Source organism: Osmerus mordax, chromosome 8 (genome assembly GCF_038355195.1).
Source record: "Osmerus mordax isolate fOsmMor3 chromosome 8, fOsmMor3.pri, whole genome shotgun sequence".
In the NCBI taxonomy this organism is placed as follows: Eukaryota; Metazoa; Chordata; class Actinopteri; order Osmeriformes; family Osmeridae; genus Osmerus; species Osmerus mordax.
Window position 1 is genome coordinate 14,715,648 of NC_090057.1, and position 25,448 is coordinate 14,741,095.

The following is a 25,448-nucleotide window of genomic DNA, read 5'->3' on the forward strand; positions in this document are numbered from 1 at the left end:
ATATTCTCAATATTATGCCTTATGGTAAATCACATCCAATCCTAAAAGTTGACACTTACTTTAAGTGCTTGAAGTACCTCTTCTCACAGCTTCCGCTGAAGTTTCTTCAACAGACCTAAGAGAGACAAATACCGATTTTTTGAGATTTAAAGCAAAACAACACTAACTTCCTTGCCTTAAAGTGTCATTAAACTCAACTCTCATCATACATTTGGATTCATATCAGTCAACCGTTAACAATACCATACCCTACAAAGATCCCAGTTTGTGTGCCGGGCCAGACATTGGAATGAAGGTAGGATGGCACATAAGGCGTAGATCTAAGTTGAGATTCTGAATGTGAGCACTTCGCAGTGCAGTTAGCAGATTGCACCGCCCCCTCCCCCGAGCTGTGAGTCATCAGTGACAGCGAGGCCCACGCAGTTCTTAAAAAGACACAAAGGCATAAAAATAGCTAGGGGAAGTGACATCACACATTGTACGTGCGGGGGTGTGATGAAAGGAACAGCCAGGAGCGGCACCTTCTCCTCTATGGTTACCTGTGTTTGATCTTTGACTTTGTATACGTACGCGCACAGCGCATAAAGGCAAACTGACAGGATATAAACACACCCTCAGTCTGAGGGGACCAGACCAATACCTGAACACAGAACCAACACTGTCTTTCTGGGAAGGCCAACCAGCTGAAACTGCACTTTAACCTTTTTTTTGTACTGTACTTTTTTTTCTGATTGCGACACACACACACACACACACAGTGTTTCTGTGCTGACAGGGGCATGGAAGGAACATAAAAAGATGTGTGTGTATGACGCTCAAGTCTTGAGGCCTAACATGCATGCTAAAAATAACCCTGTCAGAAAACTTGGTGTATTTATAGAACCTTAAACAGTATCGTTGGACCAGTTTTGTTTTCCTTCTCCTCCATGGTATTACACAGGAGGAATGTGGGCCAGCAGCAGGGTAGCAGTGTGTGGAACCCAGAGCTTAGACACTAAGTTGAGAACAAACCAGACCTCTCATTTCTCATTTACCCACACATGTATACACCAATAATATACTGTTCCAAATTCCATTTAGCAATAGATTACAGTAAGATTCATATTACAGTGGTGCAATGGAATCAAGAACTGTACAGTTTATGTTCTACATGGGAGAACTCTGAGAATGTACTTTCACCTGAGCAAGCACAATGAGGTTAACCTGCACGTCTAAGCATGACAACACCATTGCCCTATGGGTTTAAAATGTAAAAGTAAACACTTGGACGTTGCCATCATAAAACAGGCTACGTTTGTTTTTTTCTTCGATATGTAAGCCTTAGCGATGTACTGAGCTTCTCCGTCAACTATTTTTCCATCTGCGGATACATCATCGTCTCAAACCATTGATGAAACTAAGTGTTGCATAAGGCAAGCAATTTCCAGTGAAAGAGAGCCTGCTGAATGGGTTATATAAAGTGTTATTCATTGCCGGTGAAAAACCATGTCCTATTTTGTGAGTGTGGGTGAGAATATCCATTGGCATCCTTTTCAAGTGGAGCATCTGGAGGAAGTGTGCGTGGGACAGGCAACGAAGCAGAGCGTGGTGGTGGGGGCACCTCACACACACACACACACACACACACACACAAGAGTGTGGTGAGGGCACCTCTCAATAGAGTAGGTAAGAGCACATCCTCATGGATATAAACAGCAACCCTTGCCTAGATGATTCAAGTACTTTATGTAAGCTGCTCTCCACAGTCTGATAGACTGACCTGTCTCACGCAAACTTGGTCTGCCGAGCAGATGCACGCATAATCTATGCATATTGGAGATATCCATGTGCGGTATATATATAGCCCAAAGCAAATAATGCACACACACACACATACACACACGCACGGATAGATCGATAGCCCCTGCCACACTCGAGCAACAGAAAGTGTAGTGTGTGGGTTTAAAACTTTGCTACCATACTAATATTAGTTATATCTGGGGTGGAGCTGTGTGTGTGTGTGAGCACATCTTCCCACCTCCATCTCTGGTGGAGGATATGTAGCAGTGTGGGAGGCTCTTAGCCCAGGGGGGTTTTAGCCAGCCCTTGGCGCTAAAGCACGGCCCCTTTGTAGCCAGACAAAGAGCTAGCCTTCAAGGGGGTTCCTCACTGAAATCATAGGTAGTACACTCGTCCTCATAAGGCTGCAGTTTATATAGAATTGAGGTAGGAGTGTTTGTACAGAAAGATGCAGTAAAAGTATTTGAAGCAGAACTGTGTGTGTATGTGTGTGTGTGGCCATCAGTCCAAGGGGTCGCCACAGGACACCGTAGCAGACAGCAAACCCATAAATTAATATATCAACCAGAGGAGTGTGAACTAAACTAAAACAGACTGAGGATTTTAATCTGTGGCCAAAATATGTACTTTAGAAACACCCCGAATGTCCATCTCTCTCTTTCCCGAGATATTATCTCACTCCAACCCTCCTCTCTCTTTCTCTCCGTCCATCTGTCACTTCTTTCTAACCCCCCCTCACTTTCTTTCTCTCTATCAGACAGGTCGGCACTAGCTAGCTAGCTGCACAGCTGTAACAGTGAACAGTAAAAGGCTCTCCACCCGCACCCCAGACCTCTGCACTGCCTACCCTGCTTTGCAAGTCAAAAATGTGTGCGTGAGGTTCTGTTGATGTAAGCTGATGACCATCTGCTATTAGGCCTGAGCGGGTGCTTGTGAAAACACAGAGATGGGAGCATGTAGGCCCGGGGTTTGCATATGGCAGAGAGGACATCAGGATCTGGATGCTCTCAAACTGGCCTAGATCCTTGCTGATCTACTACAGTAGGTCAATCATGGAGCCCTTCGGTTGCACAAACACACCCACACACTTCCTTTCGTTTGGGCCTATCGGTGTGACAGTGTGCAGAAGAAATGTTCTGCACTGGGCCCGTTCAGGTGGGCTCTGGTTTCTGAACAGGATCGGTGTATGTCTTAGTCTCAGGGCCCTCACAGCAGTTGCGAGAGGCAGTTAATTATTCAGCCAACTGCTAATTGTTTCCATTCAGTAATTACAGAGTTTATGGTAACAAAGACCTGACCTGGGCAAAGAGAGTGAGGGAGAGAAAGAGAGAGAGAGACAAGGAGGATAGAAGGCTTCAGCTCATTACTGGAGGAGGCAACTTTTACAGCTGTAGCTGGCTGGCTAAGCTGCACGAGAGAGCTCTGAAAATAGACCCCTGGCCCCCTCGTCTTTTGGACGAATGGACAGTAGTGAATAAATGCCCCCCAAAGGTACGAGGCATTCATATTCATACAACATTCAATCATTAAGGTTATCTTAAATTTTCTCTCATCCACTGTCAGTACGAACACACACAGCATTGTGAAGAAACCCAGCAACATGAAGCAATATTAATAGCTATCTATCGTCCTTGAAAAAAAGATATGGAGAGACAGAGGCAAAGAGAGAAGGGGAAAAGGGTAGATGGATACAGTGAGAGAGAGAGATAGGGTGGGCGAGGCAGAGGAAAGAGAGGAGTCATCAATGTAATAAGGACCAGATGGTCGTAAACACGGAGAAACACCACAGCCCCTCGAAACATTTCACATACACTAGACACATACATAAGACACCACAACCATACAGAAATATATGTGCATATAGGTTCAATTAGAATGTCTTATAAGAATATTTTGAAAAGTCTATTATGAAAGATTCAGTTCATCCAACAAAAATCTGGTAGTTAGGCCTTGTTTAGAGTAGCAGACAGACTGCAGGTAGGAGTGGGAGAACTTGTACACGACCAAAGATAGATTTACCAGGGAGGTTCTCTCTGTCTCTCTCACTCTCTCTCTCTCTCTCTTTCTCTCTCTCTCTCTCTCTCTCTCTCTCTCTCTCTCTCTCTCTCTCTCTCTCTCTCTCTCTCTCTCTTGCTGTCTCTTCCCCTCTCCCTCTCATTCTCCTAAATAAATGTGTGTGTGGGATGCGGTAGAAGTGTTCTAGAGACGGGGTGAGCAATGTGTGTGTGTGTGTGTGTGGGGGGGGGGTGACAGATGCTGTGTAGGAGGAAGGAGGAGACTGTCTGAAGGGTGGCAGGCGGGGGGGTCACTGTGCTGCTGTTGACTTGGCGTTATGAAAAGACTGGTTATAAAACACAACACAAACTGCACACAACGCAACATAGTAGTACACAATGCACAAAACAACGCAACGCACGAAACTGCGCAAACTGCACAGCATGGAAGAAGAAAAGCTATCAGTGGGATCTCGTATCAGTACGCATATATGCACATTATGGTTAACCGCTGCGGCAGGGCCGTCCAGGGAGGCAGATCCATCCGCCTCGCCAGCAACAGGGCTTGAATATGAATTAGCCCAGAACAGGCTGTGGACTTTGGACAGGTCTGATGCGAACCAGAGGGTGACATCATTTCCCTAGACTGACCCTGTCTCACACACACACATACACACACAAACACTCTCCTCTTCTGTGGAGGCCACAGTGGGGAGGCTTCAGAGCAGCTAGGCTTGTGTGATGGAGGCAAGGAGGTCGGGAGATGGTGGGAGGGGGGAGGGGGGTACAGTAGAGACGACTGGGCCTGCAATTCACATGGCACCTCAAGAGCAGAAGAGCTGATCCAGGGTCAGGTCCCTGCGCACCATTTCATGTCAAACATTAGAATGTGAAAGACAGAGGTAGGTCAGCAGTTGTACTGTGAGATGGAGCATAGGGAGGCAGCTGTCCAGATCAGCTACTACAGCAGGAGCCCAGTCTGAGATGAGGGCATACTCTAGCACGTCTCACTAAAGACACTTGATCACTTTTGAACAGAATCACAGAGGCTGGGGGAGGCAGGGGAGGGTTTCTGTGAACCTGGCCGGTAGAATCCCAATGGGTGTCCCATTTAGATCGAAAATGCTTCACCAGAAGGGGTATGGGGCTAAACATGCATGTAGGATGAAGGTTCTTTGTGGGAGAGACTCCTGCTGGTTCCAGTTAGATAATGAAGCTCCACGCCAACCACTCTAACTACGCTAATTGTAATGCTAACCATGCTAATGCTAACTACGCTAACTGGTGGCGGAACTCGGCACAGCTGCTCACAGTTAATGTTTTCATTTAAGCCCGGCATAAAAACCCCACACATCCCACTGATGGACGGAAAGAAGGGTGGGAAAGAGAAGGAGAGAGGAAGGAAAAGTAGGAAAGGAAAAAAAGAAGAAAAAATAACTAGCTGGGCTTCATGTTGGTCTTAATTGTCAATGGAAAGACTGTCATATTTTCCACGAGTGGAAGCTTGAAACCATTACCCAGCTAGCCTTCATTACATTTTCCACAACATTTTGCAGAAATGTCTGGAAACAGCTGTACAGAGTCTGATTAACTGTCTTTCTCACCGGTGACTCCACTTACCACACCATGCTTCATTGACAGCCTCATATATACCCTTCTTCTTTACTTCTCTCTCTCCTCCATTCCTTCTCTCTCCTCTTCTCACCTGTGGCACTAGCTGCTAGGTTACCATGTAAGCTCATGAAAACGGCTAGTTTCAAGACAGCAGTGACTAGCAACCTTAAGCGCTAGTTAAACACAACCTGAACACATCCTAAAATCTCAGTAACTATATTCCTTCCTTCCAAACGTTGGTCCTTTGTGACGACAAGATCTCAGACAACTCACAGACACATCCATCACTAGGCTATTGTACTATTCTGGGCGCAGCCTGTGGAACAGTGTACATCATAACTTCCAGCTATTTCAACGCTGGACTTTCCATCCAGAGAGGGAGCAAAACAAGCAGGAACTATATGGTCAACATGATCCCAGATCAACACCACAGGAGAGGGGGGGGGGACATCTGCCAGGGAGGTGGCAAGGTCTGGTTCTGGGGTCTGTGAGTGTATGTGTGTGTTGGTGTGTGTGTTTCTTTAAGCGTGTGTGTGTGTGAACTCACCTCTGAGGATTACTCTTTTTTTTCTTGGGGATCTCCCAGTCCTCTGGCTGTGGGGTTCCCGTGGTTTGGTGGGGTCAGGAGGGCAGGGAGGAGGTCAGGAGCCTTCAGCCAGCCCTCAGATGCCACCCAAACCTCTGTAGAGAGACACAAGAGGTGAAACACACCGTTACAATGCTGCTAAACGTTCACACTGCTGTATACTCCTGTTGCACTGTCACTACACTGTTAACCTGCTATACTGTAACACAGTCACTACACTGTAACAAATGTAGTATATTATATACCACTGCAGAGATTCACTGGCAAGGAACAGTGAAGGCAAATGTCTGCTTCATTTGGTCATTTCTGTGTCCGATTGACATGCGAAACTCATACAGCAGAGTTTACCGCCACACCTCAACTGCTGTCGTGCCCTCACACTCATTCCCCTTACGCACACTAAGAACTGCAAGGATTGACACCTCGTATGAAAGGGCCTCTCTTGGCCTCCCACACACCGGCACGGCCAATGACGTCGGGAGCCCACGTGTGTGACACCAATTCACACAGGAAGTGTCGGGGACCTCCTCCAATCAAAACAGGATGCAGACAGCTCTTACCAAATAAACCTGGGATCAACTGGCTACAGGTCACTTGTTCACAGCACGGAAGATTTAAATGTATTGTCCCCACTAGTAACCAGCAAAGTCTCTGTTACCCCCCCCCCCTCTCAATTCTTCCCTCTCTATCTTTTTCTGTCTCTCCACCCCCCCCCCCCACCCCCCACCCCTCCTTCTCCCTGAGGCGGTTTATGTTGATGACAGAAACGGACACAACGGACTAATATAACAGCAGGAAAAAGAGATGGAGAGAGAGAAAGAGAGGAGGAGGAAGGAATGTCTTTGTGAGTTCCCAATACCAGGGATGCCTCGCTGTTGTACAGCACAGCCCTGGACACCAACAATAGACACAACAACCATTCTCTTCTTCTCTCCCTATCCCTCTTTCTCGCTCCCTCAGTCTTTGAATAAGCTGTCTGGCTGTAGCAGTCTATGTGTGAAAAATATTTCAGATGGTACAGCAGATACAGCTATGCTGAAGAAGACCGTATATAATCAAAGTAAATAATTGATTCCAAATGACTTTTTTTTAGGGTCTTACATCACACAGAGCGGAGAGATTGTCTCTGTTCTAGAACTTGCTCTCTTTGGCAGAAAGGGAGGCTGTTATCTCTGCCAGGGCATAAAGACACACACCCTCTATCTCATTGCCCTTGAGCCATAACTTCTTAGGCGTGAACTCAGGGTGGGAATTGAACCTTCCGACATCCGTACGGACGCTCTCTTTTCACAGCAATGATACATTTTCTAGTTCACACATGCTAGCATCCAGACCAGGTACCTGCCACTGGCACATGCGTACATTCCAGCATCTTCCAATGTCCCCCAACATTACTGGTGATGCTTCCTAAAACAATTATTTTCTTTCTGGTTTGTGGCGAACAAAATAATTGAATGACAGAATTCTTGGTTTGACAAACGCGTTTGACAACCGACCAGTGAACGGGCACAGGATGTGGAGGTGTATGAGCCAAGGTGTCTCAGCGTGACTGTGGCACCTATCATGGTTGTCATAGAGACCGTGAATAGTTACCGGAATTGTTACAGTACGCGAAGGGGAGGAGGGGGGGTGGCTCATATAGCAGTTATGAACCACTCTGAGAAACATCCAAGTTAAATACAAAATGACTTTTAAGAAGCTGAAACCATGACAACCATGGGAACATTACTTAACATAGTAGATAATGTATCAGTCACAGTATTATTATTTTATGTATAATTCCATTCAATCTGCGCTGTATGTGTGAGTGAGTGTGTTTCTCCTCTTTTCCATGTTTAGACTTCATTGATATGCTTGCACTCTAATTAATTCTGTCGTCATGCCTACCATTGCTGCCTCAAATTATGATTATCGTTGCTGTCTAAATTGGATTACAGGAGATAGGTTTTCAAACAATGCCCGGCCACATGCTCACACATGCATGTGCACACACATACACACACGCACAAACACACACTTCAACAAATGTCCACTCTAACCAAACACTGTTCTTTTGCAATCACTGAATTATTAAGGACATTTTCTATTCAAGGGCTGCTGTAGTTACTCAATTGATGGTTCAGTGTTGCATTTAGCTGGGGCAGAAAACAACATGCAGTGAGAAACAGGCATCTCATTCCACTGCACTACATGTATGTGTGTGTGATGAGGGTGTGATGTGTCTCTCTGATCTCTGTCACAACCATAAATGTTAGCACAATCAGGCTGTAGCTAGGCTGGAAAAAGGTCATGATGCGCAAAAAACTAAATAATACATTTTAAAAAAGCATAATAGGGGGGGTCGAATGGCTGAGCGGTTAGGGAGTCGAGCTATTAATCAGAAGGTTGTTGGTTCGATTACCGGCCGTGCCAAACGACGTTGTGTCCTTGGGCAAGGCACTTCACCCTACTTGCCTCGGGGAGAATGTCCCTGTACTTATTGTAAGTTGCTCTGGATAAGAGCGTCTGCTAAATGACTAAATGTAAATAATACATACAAAAACTGTATCTGCCACTAATAAACACATACGATCCCCAGTTTGCATGTTGTAGCACTGGTTAAGCTTAGGCATTTAATTGGTGTGCTTAGGTGAGGGTTACAGTTAGGGGTCACCCCCATGTGGTTAGGGTTATGATTTACGTGCTTATTTCTTTACCCTACACTGACTCTCCCAGCTCACGAATAACAAAGCATTACACCTACAGCACGGACAGCACTCAGTTAACACACATGCGTTCTCCTTCATACGCTTAAATGAGGAGAAAAGCCTAGGGATGTAAAGGTCCTACTTCATTTGTCTTTCTCCTCTCATTTACTCCCCCCCCCCTCCTCCCCTCTTCTCCTACCATAATAATTCTTCACCTGGTGAATCATTCAGGCCAGTGACAGAGGGAGTTAGCGGGGCCATTGGAAGTGGCATTAAGAATCTAAATGTATCAGAGGATGAAGAGCCCTCAGGGCTCCAGGTTCATCACCCCCCGCCCTCTCACACACACTCGCACACAAACGTGAGGAAGAAACCAAGGGGACCAGACAAGAGAGGTCCGTCAGGCACACCTGTGCTCTGCTGTCCCCTGCCCTGCTGCCATGGTGACACCCCCCCCAACCCCCCTTCGCCATTCACCCCTTTCTCCCTTCCCTTGTCTCCCCCCCCTCTATCACCCTCAGAGAGAGACAGAGAGAGAGAGCGAGTGTAACGGAGAGCTTTGGAGTGGCACAGGTCACATGGGCACTGACACATTTATCTGGCATCAGAGAGAGGGGGGGAGGTTTGGCAGCGGAGTTCTCAGGACATCACTGGGCGCAGAGAAACAAAGACCCCCCTGTGAGAGAGAGGGGGTCCTGTTTCAATCATCCCTCCCCTCCTCTCTTTCTGTCTCTCTCTCTCGCTCTCTCTCCCTTTCCGTCTCACTCGGTTCCTCGCTGTCCCATCTCTTTGTTTCTATCTCGTTCTCTCTCTTTCTTTCTCACTTTCTGCCCTCCTCCCCAACTCCGAGTGGAAGATCATCTTGGCTAATGTCACGTCTTCCATAATTAATCCTCCTCTTCTTAATCAATATGCCTAAACTCTGTTTCTGCTTTAATTAGTCTGCTAGCCAGGGGCACTACGCTCAGACTATGCAATTACCCAGCTCTTAATGGTCGGCTAAAATATTGATGGGAGGAAACAGAGAGTGGAGGTGAAGAATGATGTGTGATTGGTCCAGAGGAGAGCAGGGGGGAAAGGGCTCCTTGGGTTCAAGAGTCACATGTCCAGAGAGAAAGATGCACACACACATGCACACATACACACACAGACACACAAACATACACATATCAGAGAGCTGTTGTTCTTTTCTTCTCTTTGTCCAGCTGGATGTCCCTCCCTCTTTCCTTCCCTCGCTCACTCTCCGTCTCCCTCCCTACCTCTCCTACCATCCTTCCTCTCTCCCTCCCTCCCTCTCTTCACCCTAGTCCCCCCTCTCTTCTCCCTCTCCTCTGTCTCCTAGTGACAAGTCCACCTGATGGAGAGAGCAGAATGGAGGAAAAGAGAGATGAGTGCATAAGGAATAAATCCAGAGAAGCAAAGCTGTGGTCATGACATCATGCTCACACATTTAACTGTCAGGCCCTGACTGGTGTCCTGTTACACACACACACACTCATCAGGGTCAGGTGTCATGTGACTGGGAAGTGGGCCTAAGTGGATTTCCTGATGGAGGCAAGGGGCCATCAAATGAAAAAGTGTTCTGTGGTGTGGGAGAAGTGTGTGTGTGTTGTGGCAACCACAGAGACTCAAATGTCTGATACAATTCAGGGAGACCATGAGAGTGTGCATGCATTTAACTGAACCAAAAGTAAAAGTGAACAAAAATGGTCGTCGTCCAGGGAGCCTCGCTCCACCATGGTCGGCCTCTGATGTCTGATGTACACAAAAACTATTGTTTATGTTGTCGGCGAGTGGTATTCATGTCGTCGCTTGGCTCTCTCCCTTGCCCTCTCTCTCTTTCTCTTGCCCTCTCTCTCTCTCTTTCTCTCACCCTCTTGCTCTCTCTTTCTCTCACCTTCCCTCTCTCTCACCGTGTCCCTCCCTTCCTCTCTCCTTCCCTCTCTCTCTTTCTTTCCCTCTTTCGCGTTGTCTCCCTCTGGTTCGAGGCCCTCCCTTCCTCTGAGCCCTGTCAGCCCAGCTTTTGTGGAGCGAAGCATTGATTAACAGATGAGCCGTAGATCATCAGCCGTTCAGGGAGGAGGAACCAGTTTCACATAGACGCCCACGACCGGGCCGTGAATGGGCCAGCTGTCCCTGGTTCTGGGAGGGATGGGACAGCGGCTCTGCATCCCTGGATATGTCACAGCATCTTCGAGTGTTTGTGTGTCAAACGTTATGACTGGCATTGTTAACCTGGTAGTCAAAAGACACCGTATCCTTTCTGGGATTCTCCTGACATGCTGGATGTTGTTTTGTTATGCCAGTGCCACATCAAGCCCAACTAGTGTGTGTGTGTGTGTGTGTGCGTGGTCTGTGTGTTTGTGCCAGGATCAGGCCGGACCCAGCTGGGTACCACATGGCCGTCAATACGCCTTAATCACCCAGAAAGACCGCCGGGCGTGCTGAAGAGACACACACAGGACACCCTCACCACCCCGGTAATAAGTGTCATCCTCTCACTCAGTGACAGAGACACACCCACACACACTGACACCCGCAGACACACACCCTGACATACACAGACACATACAGACACACACATTCACGCTCGCACACTAACACGCACAGACACAAACGGACACAGACACACATACACACATGCACGCTCGCACACTGACACACACACAGACACGCACACAAGTACACACATACAGCAGTAGCAGCAGTTTAGTGGGTGGAGGTTGGACCTAATGACACCAACTGTTCTACCCTAAAATTCCCCCCAAATTCTCCATCACAAACATCTCTCCATCTCCCACCTCAACTTCCTACTTCATCCTTAAGACCCCTCTTCCTTGTGGGTTGTAAAGTTCATCTGTGTATGTGTGTGAGTGTGTGTTGGCTTTGAAACTTCATTGACAGGTCCACCCACTCCAGTTCTGCAAGGCTGCATAATTGGACCAGACAAACTGTGAGTCAGCTTGTTGCACCAATCAAATCACAACCCATCTGCCTAGCCTCCACTACTCTACACCTTCTGCCCCCACCTCTCTCTACCCTCTCTCTCTCTCTTTCCCTCTCTCTTTCTCTCTTTCTCTCGCTCTCTCTCCCTCTCTCTATCAGTAGGTTTTAGGAGACAGTAGAGACTTTGGTTTGGCTGGGTGGAACAGAACTGAGAGTTTTATGGCAGAGTGTGTGCAAGACAAAGAGAGTGTGTGTGTGATTGTATGTGTGAGTGTGTGTGTGTGTATGTCAGGGGGTTTCTTGAAGGCCTTTGAGAAAGTGCAGTTGCCTCCATGTTAGACAGAGAGAGGTCTTATAAGAGAGAAACAGACTTGCTTGAGCTGTAGGTTAAGCAGAGAGCAATCACCCCGTTACTCATGACACACACACAAACACACACGAGGGCATGGATCAGCACCAGCAACCAGCACCAGCAACAAGGTTCTGGGCACAGGGCTGAAGGCATAGATACTTCCTGCTGCCAGGGGAACTCACTTCCTGTGTCATTTCCTCCTGAAAATAAATGCACCCTAACACACTCACAGATACACACACACTCTCACACACAAACACACTCCGCAACCCCAACCAACTTACACACACACACACACACACAGACAGATATACATATGCTGATGAAACTCCCTGAAATGCAGAGTTATTCCTGATTGGTACAGCTGTTTCTGCGTCTACCATTAGGCTATGCTCCTCAGACCAGTTAGTTTTGGTCTTGCTGCGACTGTAGACTGACTACAGTAGTCTTGCTGTGACTCTAGACTGACTAGTAGTCTTGCTGTGACTCTAGACTTACTATAGTAGTCTTGGTGTGACTCTAGACTGACTACAGTATTTTTGTTTTGACTCTGGACGGACTACAGTAGTCCTGATTTATGATTGACAAGAAGAGTAGAGTGAACTTTTTCCAGTAGTAACTATCTGGGTAGTAGCTGTACAAAGACGCACACACACACACACTCACACGTGCACAAATACACTTCTGCAACATCACACTGGTTCACACCTTAAAATAATGAGAGCGGTGTAGAAATCAAAAAGCAAATCAGGGTTTGGTGTGTGAGTGGGTGTGCTAGTGTGTGTGTGTGTGTGTGTGTGTGTGTGTGTGTGTGTGTGTGTGTGTGTGTGTGTGTGTGTGTGTGTGTGTGTGTGTGTGTGTGTGTGTGTGTGTGTGTGTGTGGCATGCCTGAATGTGAGTGAACCTGTGTGAATCTCACTTCTGAGAAATCTGACAACACCCCACCAGTTCATACCAAAGCCTTTATGTCAGGTGAAGTAAAGACATTTACAAGTTGGCTCAAGGCTCATTTAAAACAATAGTATTTTCCCTCAAACAACTTGCATAGTGTACAAGAGTGTCGAAGATTTCAGAGCACATGCCATTCGCATTACAACTCAAAGTAAAAAGTGAAACATGTGAATCCTGTGATTCACTGGCTTCTCAGAATCAGGGCGAGATCAGCAGCCCAGGCAGTAAGACGTCAGTCACATAAAACACATTTCCGTTCTGAGAACTCCCAGGATTTCCACCCAGGACTTTTACGCATTCATCAACACAAACAGTTTCCCTGTCACTTGCTCCCTGCTCCATGTCTCTCTCTCTCTCTTTTAGACTTTTAATGGCTTTCTTTCTCTTCCTCTCCCTCCTCCACCCTCTCCCTTTCTCTTTGTATCTCCTGTTCAGAAGATTAGATAGACTATGCAGTGTTACACATGTAGGGCTCTTAACACAGGGACGAGAACATCTTATCAGTCCTTGTTAGGAGCAGGGTGTCTCAAAAGTGTACGTGTGTGTGTGTGTGTGTGAGACTTGTGCCGGTGTATATGACTCGTCCTAACTCTGACAAATTTTGGACAGGAATGTTGTGAAAGGACAGACATCCAACAAATCAGTCCACATGATGAGAGGAACAAGAGAGGAGGAGAAAATAACCCTTTCTCTGTCTACTCATCTGTCCGTCCGTCGCTGTAGTTCTCTGTTGGGGATAACTAGGCTACTTATGACGAACACACTCACGAATGTACACACACAGGCGCTCACTGCGTTCTACTAGTATAATAATAACAACTAGAGAGGGGTGTGCTTGCTTGCGTCGGTTGCACAGGGGTCCGTTTTTGAATGACATTTTTACAACTGATATTTCTGTATACTTTATATAAAAATGCATACATTATTTATAAAGATTACATAGATTTAAAAGCATTTTTTTGCTGCTCATTTACAACTGAAAATACGAGTGAAGTGTAGAATAAAATAGATGTCTTATTTCACCTGCAAGAGGCAGCCTCATTGTTGAATCAAAACGAATAAATTTGTCAGACCGGTGTAAAAATGTACCTAATCTCTATGACTTAAACGTCCTTTTAAGTTTTTCCCTTCTCGTGATATTTTAAGGAATTTAGCCTACTCATATTGCATTCATTCATGAATAAAGAACCCCCTTTGAAGATTATTCTACGACGTTACCGGCAATATAAGATGGAATCGCGATTCAAACAGTACCATCTGCTAACTGAAATTATGCCCCCAAAAACGTAAATAAGCTTGACATTTATTTAGTGGAAAATCGCTTTCATAAAAAGCTCACTGGTAGCGATCATTGTCAGTAACAACGCCAAGTGCGATATAGCCCTGTGTGGAGAAGCTGCCCCGGTAAATAGTACTACTACAGTACAGTAGACTACTGCTGTGTTCGTCTTGGTAGCGATTGCGTTGGTTGAATTGGATTTAACGTTCCGTTGTACGGTTTAGGCTGAAATTAATTATTTTCATGAACAGATTGACAAAGTTTAGGCTGTGGCAATGAAGTTAAGGTTAGTAGTTAGATAGATTTTTGATTTAAGTAAGGGGAGTGCCGAACATGTTCTGTCGCCGTTTGACTTCCTACAGCTGTGTAAATGTTTTTGTAGCGTCTCGCGTAGGCTACAGCGTTTCAGTGAGCAACACTGGTTTGAAACCACAGGTAATGATAATTTCACCCACAAATCGTTTACTTGTAATGTAATGTAATAATAAATCCTACAACGAAAATGTATTTGTGAGTAATGTTTATTTTAACGATTGAAAACAGATGCATCATAGACCACTGTAGTATGTGTTGCCCGGGCAACAGAGGCTAATGTCATGATGCTAATACTTCAGTGACATAGTAGACTACTGTTTCCGAAAGTAGATGTACTTCCTTCATAAAATCAGCTTATATTGTACATTACACGTCACAATTGTGTGTCATATCACAAAGTAAAATTAGTAAATAGTTATCACCCTGGCCTCTTTGCTTGTGGCGTTTCTGCAGCTGCCTTGCAGTAAAGCAGTTAGCTTAGCTATCTCCCAGAAGTTAACTGCTAAACTAATGTTCTGCTAGAGGTAGTCACGCGAGTTTTCGTGACGTAAGTAGCGTCATTGACTGTGGCTAGCAAGTTAGCCACCGTTAGCTTCACTTTTCGCCACAAAAACTTAATTTCCACTTAAACCATGCAACGGAACGTAAATCCCAATAGAAGCAACTCAATCGCTACCAAGACGAAACTTTTGACACCTAGGTTGTCTATGTAGGCCAAATATTGACTGAGTTTTAGGGGGGCAAAAATAATAATAAAAATAATAATATATATGTGAGAGAACAAAGGTTCGGCCCTTGCCGAAGGCAAAGCACACCCAATGACTGAGCTTCAGAGAGCATGAATATTGCAGCTAAGCTAAGCAGAGCAAGAGGGTGTTCCACTTCTCTGGCAACCTGGCTGGCAGGTCTGAATTATACAGCAGGACAATGTCACTCCAGTGAGAGGAGAGGAGTGGAGAGATGAGGAAGGGAGAGGAAAGGAGAGGGGGTGAGAGGAGAGGAGAAAGGAAAGGAGAGAAAGGGAAAGGAGAGGGGAGCGAGAGACTAAGACAATAAAAGAGGGTGAGACAGAGTTAAGAGGAAGGAGAGAGAGGGAGATGGAAAGATGGGAATCTACATGATCAGCAGATAGGATAGAGGATCTATCCTATTTCCTTAGTCCACAAACACACACACACACAAACATAGCCAGACTGTCATGCCTACTAAATCTGTCTGAATGGTTTTGTTTATCCCTCTCTGGTCGACCCTGCCTATTCCTACCCTTGACACCTCACACACCACCTGACAGACACACACCACCGCTTTATCAACTAATTTCAGACAGTGGGAGAAGCAATACAGGGAAGTGAAACCCGATTGGCCAATAACCAGAAAGTTGTGAATTGTGTCATCTTTACTGTAAACGAAGCGGTCCTACTGTACACAGGGAGGTTGACACAATCCCTCCCCATCTTAGATCAGCACATCTGTGGGCTCTGACACACGGTACAGGTGTGTAGGGTCACTGAGACAGTCAACATGATTGCACTGGACCAGATAGCTTTTTGCTCAGTGCTGACTGACTGGTTGACTAACTTGCTGATTGACCAACAAATGACAACCTGAACCTTCAAAGCAATGAAGGCCACTGTATAAAATGCAATTGAATTGATTTAGAATTAGAGAGATAAGGAAAATGCCTATTATGTGTCCCTGTTGGTGTGTGTGTGTGTGTGTGTGTGTGTATGTGTGTTTGTGTCTGAGAGAGCTATGATCAAGGACACACTGGTTTTACACAAATCTCTGCTGTGGCCTTGGTGCTGGCAGGGCGTGTGTGTGTGAGAGCGGGTGTGCGTGTGCGTGCTATGAATGATATAGATGTTCAGGATAAACTACCAACATACTGCCACCTCTGTACTGTGATAATGAGTCCTGGGGGAATGGAAACGCTGTTAGGATTCTGTTTAGGCTTACATCCGCATTCCTTTACCCTGTCTTTCTCTCTCTCTTCTATCTCTCGCTTTCTCCTTCTCTCTCACCTTTTCTGTGTAACTCCTTCTTTCTCTCTGTCTCCCTTTCTCTGTATCTCTCTAGACCTTCCTCTGTAACATATTCTTTCTCTCTCTCTGTCGCACCTGTCTTTCTCAATCTCTTTATCACTCTTCTACTCACTCATGTACACACCTAGTTCCTATTAGCTCTGAAGAGTCACTGTGTTGCATTGTTCCATGTCTGCCAGTGTTTATGTGTGTGTGTTTGTGTGCGTCTCTGTGTACAAAACAGCACCAAGGCAACAAGGTCTTCCTCTTAGAGAGCCAGACAGCACCAGGAGCTCTCTGACACGACAGGAAGTCTTCAGAAAGCACATAGGAAGTGGTCACCCGAAGGACAGAGGCAGAATTCCCAGGGTCTCCCACTATCGCCGTTACAACAAAGACTGAGAGAAACTACAAAACCATTTCCTGTCTTGCAGTGGAAGCCTGTTTCATTCAAGTTTACCAAAACACACACAGTCTACCCTGTGTGTGTGTCTCTATGTCTACACCGGCTGGTAGAGTAGGAAACTTCCAGTGGAAGAAAGCTCCTCAGATTCCATCCTGTTCCCTGAACAACAGAGGATCTGGAACCTTCTTTCTTGCCATGACTAAACACCTCCCATGGAACACACATACACACATAAACACGGACCGACGTGGAACACGCACACACAAAAACAACCAGACAGGGAACACGGCTATACATACACACAGAAAACTGCCTCATGCCAAACACACACACACACACAAGGTTTAGTGACTGCTCTGTCTCCCTCCCAACTCCTCCTCTAAAGCAGTCACCAAGCTTGGTGTCCAGAGGGCATTCGCTCTCTTAACCGGCCTCTTTTCTTCCTCCTTCTACAGGTGGAAGAATCCACTCTTGGCTCTCGGGGGTGAAGGGAGTAAGGGGGGTGGGAGTGTGTGTGTGTGTGTGTGTGGGGGGGGGGGGGGGGGGGGGGGGGGGGGCAAGGGGGTGGGGGGGTGGGAACCGGATCTGGAGTTTCCATCCCTCTGTCCCAGCGTTCCGCAACATCACAGATATCGAGTTAGACCTGTGTGTGCGGTTGTGTTTACGTATGTGTGTGTGTGTCTGGGCCTCGTCGCCTGCATCAATAAAAGCCTCATTAGGAACATCTGGAGGTGACGGATTTTCCATGTCTAGAGGGGACAAGGACACACTGCTGTACACACACACACGCACGTACACACACATACACGGAATAAGGACACGTGCCTCAAGAGGTCCAGTTTACTAGTGTGTGTGCTCCCGATGAAGGGTAAAATGTAGAACTCTAGCAAGACCAACAGTTTGACTATCCCTCTGTTCCTCTGGTAACCCTGTGTTCCTATAGTAACCCTCTGTTCCTATAGTAACCCTGTGATTTTATATTAGCCATGTGCGTTCCAGTTTTCAAATGTATTTCTGTCTGACAGACAGAGGTTACTGTAGGGTAACTTAGTGTGAGTGTCAATGTGTGTCAAAAGTACTGTACAAACATGTAGTATGTGTGAATGAATGTGTAGACATACGTGCGTGTGTGTGTGTGTTACAGCACACTGGAGATAGCCCCCTGACGTCTGAGCTCACAATAAAATAGAATGGAATAGAAAAAAATTGAATAGGATAAAGGAGTAGTCCAGTAGAGAAAAGGCCACATGAGTAAAATACCACATTTAACTGAGTAAAACAGTCAGTCTGGGTCAGAGACCCAGACAGTCAGAAAAAAAGAGAGAGACCAAAGCAAGACAAGAAGGCTGTCTGAAAGACCAGAGAGAGAGAGAGAGACCAGTAGACAGACCAGCGATAGAGAACCAGTGTTTGTTTTTTACGGCTATTAAACTGGACATGAAGGGGCCGCCGTTGGCCACGTAAACACCATAAGACAACCACACACACACACACACACAGCCGGGCCACACTGCTGCCATAGACAAGAAGGAATTTTCCTCGTTTCGTATAAAATTGATAATAGGACGTGTACGCAGCAGGAATGGAAAATCCGAGGTGCGTTACGAGCTTTCGCATTCCTGACTATCCCCAGACACACACACACACACATCTGCTGGGGGACCTCTGGGAAAGCTGTGTGTGTGTACCAAAGTCTCCACGTGGACAACACTGTGATGTTTAATTAGAAAGAGTCCGAAGGAAGACAGACATGACAGCCTGGCTAACAGACAGACAATATGGACAGATATGCAGACCAGTGGGCAGACAGACAGACGTGGGCATACAGACGGACGGACGGTCAGATGGCAGGCAGCCAGGGTGAACAACAGACAGGTAGGACTGTCACTGTGGCAGGTGTAACATTATGATAGTGTGATGAGGTGGTGTGCTTTTGCGTCAGCAGTTATCTTTGTTTTGCTTTATTTCCCCCTCCCCTTCCCCTCCCCCACTGTTTGTGTTGATTTCTCCCTTTTCCCCTCCCTCTCTCTCTCCTTTTCCCTCTCTCGTCCCCTAGCAGACAAAGGCAGTTTCTCTCTCGGCCTCCTCTGCTACTCTCCTCCTTCCAGTTCGGTCAGCTGATCATAAACTAGCTCATAAGACAACACACACACATACACGCACACACATACACATACATGCCAACACACACACACATACATGCACAAACACATGCACACACAACTAGATTGCTCACAACTCAAGCACAACAAGCAGGGGGAACTGCAGACTAACATTCATAAAGAACACAATGTTGGTCTGCGTAGATACACTACCATACTTACAGTCAGACATACTGTAGGATCTGTGAGCGTACGTGTGTGTGTATGTGGTGACCTGGAGCAGATGACAGGCAGGTTGGAGGTCCAGTGTGACACACAAGTCTGACCTGTCAACGTTTCTCTCGATCTCTACCTGTCACACACACACACAGACACACACGCACACACTCAGAACAGCCCTCTCACCTCCCTGTGAAGCCTCTCATTTATGCCTCACTCCCTCCTATTCTCCCTCTCTGTCACCCTGCCTCCCACCCTCAGTCCTCCCAATCCTCTCTCTTCCCTCCTTCCCTCCTCACCTTCCCTGTCCTCCCTCCCTCCCTCCTGCCCGGTATGTGTGGTCTAAGCTCGTCACACCTTCTGTCCAGCCCCTCTCAGAGCCAGAGCTTGGGGCATGGCCAGGCTGGCCAGCAGAGACACACACAACATCTCCTGCCACCCCGCATGCCAGCACACCAGGCCCTGAGCTGCCTGACAGGAAGGGAATGGAAGGGATGGAAGAGAGTGTGGAGAAGGAGGGATGGAGGAGAAAGGAGGAAGGAAGAAGGATAAGGAGAGGGAGTAAGGTCGATGTCTCAGGCCAACCTAGGCTGAGATACTTTTAGAAAGTGTCGAAGTTGAAAGCGTAAGAGAAGCCTTCAAACGACAGCAGAATGAGTGGGATGTCTATCCAGATTTCAACATCGTTTATCTTTCAATTTTAGTCTATTTAGTGACATTTCAGTGAGATTGCTTCCGTTCCTGTACAATACTTTTGTACAGGAGTGGGTGAATGGGTGTGTGTAGCACTTTAGTACAGTGTGTGTGTGTGTGCGGGGGTATCCATTCAGAGGTGTATATTGAATGGCTTGGAGGAAGTGGAGTTGCCATGAGTAATAGGAGCTGTGTGTTCACGTTACCTCCTACACAGAGAGAGAGAGAGGGAGAGAGGGAGAAAGAGAGAGACAGAGGGAGGATAAAGAGAGAGAGAAGGAGAGATATAGGTCAAGAGAGTCAACAGTACTGGAAGGACCACAACACACTGATAAAGAAGCTATTTTGACGCCAACCCAAGCAAGCTTTTTTTTGTGATTGAACACTTTCAGTTCCACACGGTCATTCTAATTTGACCTCTTTGGATTTACATTTACATTTAGCAGACACTCTTATCCAGAGCGACTTACAGTAAGTACAGGGACATTCTCCCCGAGGCAAGTAGGGTGAAGTGCCTTGCCCAAGGACACAATGTCATTTTGCACAGCCGGGAATCGAACCAACAACCTTCTGATTAATAGCCCGACTCCCTAACCGCTCAGCCATCTGACCCCCCCTTTACTTGGATGAAGTCAACTTTGGTTTCACACTTTTTAGAACCCTTTGTTGGCCAATCGAATTTCGTAACTACACATCTGGTAACAAAATTCGATGGGCCAAGTCAAAGGTATTGGGTAAAGGCAGTCGCCTCCAATGGTAAGAATCATAAAAGAGCACAATAAAACAGAATTAGCACTTAGTGGTTTTGAACCTGATACCTTTAGATAACAAGCTTTTGAACACATAACACTTCTAGCTAACACAAGTGCCAAAAATGTCACTTGTGACACAACACAACAATGACTAAATGGTCACGTGAGAGACAGAATTTCAGATACATGCACTGAAAATCGTCTTGTGTATCACATACTGCACGGTATCCGGGCAGGCTATCTCGACATACAGTAAAACGCTCGATACTGGCTCAATATCAGCACCATGACTAACTGCACCGTCACTGTGACCTGGAGGGGGGGAGGGGGGTATGAGGGAGAGGAACAAGGAGATGGAGGTGGAGAGGGAGGGGGAGAGCAAGAGAGAGAGAGGGAGGGAGAGAGAGAGAGAGAGAGAGAGAGAGAGAGAGAGAGAGAGAGAGAGAGAGAGAGAGAGAGAGAGAGAGAGAGAAAGAGAGGGAAAAGGAGAAAGAGACAAAGAGACAGAACAAACGGCAAAGGCAGAGAGAGGGACTGAGGAAAAAGAAGGTGGCCGACGGAGACGGGGCAAGCAAGGAAAGGGGAGAAGACTGAGGGAGGAAGAGAGGAGGGAAGGGAGGGGAATACGGTGGAGGGAGAAAGAGAGGAGGAGAGGGAAGGAGAGCGGGAGGACAGCCGATAAAAGTGCTGAGGTGTTGATATTCTTCCTCCTCTTATTCAGACACATGAATGACTCTGGGCAAGGTCACACAGCTCAGGTTAACACACACACACACGCACGCACACACACACACACACACAAATACAGTGGAGAGCGACAGCAGCCCGAGGCAAACAGCAAACACCAGTAATGTGGAAAAACTAAGTAGGGGGACCCCCCTCTTACTACAAGACCTATTATCCCTTTATACACACACACACACACACACATACACTCACTATCACATGTACAAGGTGGAAAGTAATCAAATAATAGCAAACAGAAAACGAGTGTTGGGGAATGCTGCAGCCAAACCTGTAGACCATTACCCAACCGTCGGTGTGCCAGAGGGGATATACACACACATTGTGGCTTCATCTTCATCGTCAACACAATTGTTTCAAACCACCTCTGCTACAGCCAGGTTTTCCCTGACTGTCTGCGAGTGCTGAGCAGGGGGAGTCACAGCAACACACCCAGCAACCGAGTTTGGGAATTAACGTTATTGCATTGTTTTTAGTGCACTCCTCATTCCACAGCTGTCACATAAACATGCTCCTCCTCACAGATCAGATAGAGATAGACAGGCAGAGAGACCTGCAATATAGACAGGCATGTTCGAGAGAAACAGAGAGACGGGTAGAGAGAGTCATTACGGACAGGCAAGACAGAAAGACGTGCGTAGAGGAACGACCTACTGTACAGGCAGGTTAGAGGAAGAGAGAGACAGCATAGAGAGAGAGAGTCAGACAGACAGACAGACAGGCAAGAGAGAGAGAGAGAGAAAGAGAGAGAGAGAGAGACAGGCTAGAGATAAAGCCATAGAGATGGACAGGTTACAGATAGAGACAGACAGACTAAGCAGAAGACAGGGTGCTAATGTGTTGTTAATGTCTCAACTCTTGTGAGTCAACATTTTTCTCTGGGGAAGTGTGTTTGAGTGTGTGTCTGTGAACAAAACCAGGAGGGTGTCCTTTTGTTAATAGAGGGAACTGACACCCCTGTGTGAGATTGTTAGCTGGCCCCATTATGTTTGTGTGTGTCTGTGTGTGTATATGTGTGTGTGTGCCCTCAGTCAGAGACAAAATAGCATGTGCATCCACACAGCGGGACAAAAAAGAGAGAAACGTTAGTAATCGAGGAAAACATAGAGGGGAACGGAAGGAAAGAAGGAGAGATAGAGGAGGAGAGACAGAAAGAGAGGGAGAGGTCCAGAGGTCAGGTTATATCACAGGTTTTTGTCTTATCCACTACACTCATAGGAAATGCCTGCCTTGCTAAGCATACATACACAGCTCCTGATATGGGAGAGCTGAGACACACACACACACAGAGAAAACACCCACAGGCAGGGATTGACTGCACACACACACGCACACATTGTCAGTCAGCGCTGCTGCATGTTAGGACAACACACAGGAAACACCTCAACGCACTCCCTCCGCTACGCCTGTGTGTGTGCCTGTGCCAGATGCGCTCGAGCCACCGCTGTCATTCCCCTCACCCACACTCACACACACTCACATGTACTGTAATACACTCAAACAACAACAGGACAACAGAACTATCCCTTCTTAACACAAGCACCTGGACTCCCAACCATGATTTCATATACAGTATGAGAGATACAAATAGAGAGAGACAGAGAAGAGAGAGAGAGAGAGAGAGAGAGAGAGAGAGAGAGAGAGAGAGAGAGAGAGAGAGAGAGAGAGAGAGAGAGAGAGAGAGAGAGAGAGAAAGAAAGAGCAAAACGGGACAGAGGGAGAGAAGGAGACCAACCTGTCTGTATCAGCTCCCCTGTCCCTCTCTCCCCCGTTCATCAGAAGCATTCCTGCGCTGTTACAGCCATCCTTCCATCCATTCCTCCGTTTCCCTCTGTCCTTAGATCTCCTCTGACCAGGCTTGGGCGAGATCATCAACCAGCTATCCAGCCAGCTAGCCAGCCAGCCAGGAAGCCCGCTAAACAGCCAGAGAGCCAGACAGCCAGTCAGTCAGCCACACAGTCAGTCAGCCAGCCTGCGAGCCAGACACTGTTGTAGCAAGTGTGTGCTATGCTAGCTAGGAGCCCTAGTGAAGCAGGGTCGGTCACCAGAGAAAATACCCAGGCGTGACGCATATCCAGGACTGAAATAGCAATGGGGCCCCTTGAGGGCTTACACAACACACCACGCACAGGATCTTCCTACAGCCCGCTCCTCAGCAGGCTGAGCGTGCACACGCACGCACTTTACACACACACGCGTGCAGGCAGGAGGTAGACAGGCCCTTTCTCCCTCTCTCTGTCTGTTTGTCTTTCCTGTTCTCTCGTTTGTCTTCTTAACCTCTGCCAGTTTGCGCTGTCTTTGCACGGCGAGACTGCAAAGAGAGGGTTGGAGAAGGTGAAGAGGCAGAGCAGTTGTGTGTGGTGAGTGTGTTTATGTGTGTTAGAAAGCCTTAAGCCTAGTTCAAATTTTGTCAAACTATGTTTGACAAACTGGCCGCCGGTGGGTTTTACCTCAACTTCATCCCAACTTTTAGGTCCATAGGGATGAGTTTGACCAATCAGAACAGATGTTTATGACTCCAACACAGCCTATCAGTATGTAGCACAGAAATTCAGAGCACGCCCACATTCTGCAGGCAGATCCTAAAAATACGCAATAATGTGAACCTAGCATGGGTGGACCTGACTAGGGGGTGGTCCTCCTGTAGGGTACCTTGAGGGGCAGAACAACACTGTAATAATCACTCCCCCTGCCCCTACACACACACACACACACAGTACTCCATAGGTTTCTATTGTTGCCTCCACCTCTCCTCTAGCTGTGACACAGCATTAGGACATCTTAGACATCACAGGAAAGACACACCAGGGTTTAGGAAGGACACCAGCACTAACCTGATTATCTTAGCTGCACAACTAACCCAGTTAGCTCTTTTAAATGCCTACCCCTGTCCCATGCAAGCCAGTGCAGGTCAAATCCTCATGGTTAAATTTAGCCTGCGATGATCCCATTGTTCCTGGGGAATCCTATTTACACATCCCAGAATACCTAACCTCCTTTGACCTACTTATGGGTAGCTTGGAACACACACACACACAACCCAGAGGCGACCCTGAGATGGCCAGCCATCTAGCCTTTAGCTGGTCTTTAGCTATCTAACAACCTGGGCATTAGCATTAGCTGGTCTTTAGCTATCTGACAACCTGGGTATTAGCATTAGCTTGTCTTTAGCTATCTGACAATCTGGAAATTTGCATTAGATAGCCAGTCATCAGCTAGTCTTGGTCTAGACTCTAGACGTTAGATGTTTGCGTTTCCATACTGGAGGCTGGTGATTAACTCCACTTTTGAGACATGCCTGTGGTGCAACACAATGTCATTGGGACAGATCACCCCTCATTGATCACCCTTTCTCCTGGCATCCACCCCACAATACCCCTCCCCTTCCTACTCCTCACGAGCGAGAGTGAAAACACAGGATCGCAAATCGAACAAGCCACCGGCACGAAAACAAACCCCCAACGTGACATAAACGCTCGCTCCGTTCCGCAGGACAACAGCAGACAAACACAGAGTTAATTGGGATACTTTAATCTTTGCCTCTTTAGTGCATCAATGTTTAATAAGAGGGATGTGTCTGCAGGTCTTCCTGGCCTTCGGGGATCCTGTTCCAGATCCTGATATCTTTATCAAAGAGCTTTCCCGTTAACTCGGATTAATTAAGTATCCACGGCGACGCCAGAACTTGCATCATATGCGCCCCAGTGGCTGATGGGTAAAGTTGAAATCATATAATATTCTTTTGAACCGATTTACATCACCGCTTCCACAGGGGCTTCGTTTAAGAGCCTGAAAGACATGAAAGTGATGTTTCCTTCTGGTGGCAATAGAGACACACACATGCACACACACACATGGACAGTGTGAAGAGATGGCACAGCTAGGACAGACATGGACAAATGTGAAACTTCCTGTGAAGAGCACAGAAAGGGGGAGGAGGAACCGTTTTAAGCAATCACGCTGTTATATTTGGGCGTCACGGCAAGGACTGAATACACACACACACAA

The 25,448-nt window shown here is 46.9% G+C and overlaps 1 protein-coding gene across 3 annotated transcripts in view; it reads right to left on the reverse strand.

Moving 5' to 3' along the window:
- The window catches only part of hivep2a (HIVEP zinc finger 2a), a 56,039-nt gene that overhangs the window by 12,504 nt on the left and 18,087 nt on the right, over positions 1-25,448 (reverse strand). For 2 of the 3 annotated variants that reach the window (XM_067241251.1, XM_067241252.1), the window contains exons 3-4: positions 5,935-6,068; positions 60-425 (exon numbers count right to left, since the gene is read on the reverse strand). The gene's annotated coding sequence lies outside the window, so the exon portion shown is untranslated. Of the gene's footprint in view, positions 1-59; positions 426-5,934; positions 6,069-23,175; positions 23,386-25,448 lie in introns of those variants that run through there. The other variant, XM_067241250.1, reaches the window with a different exon arrangement.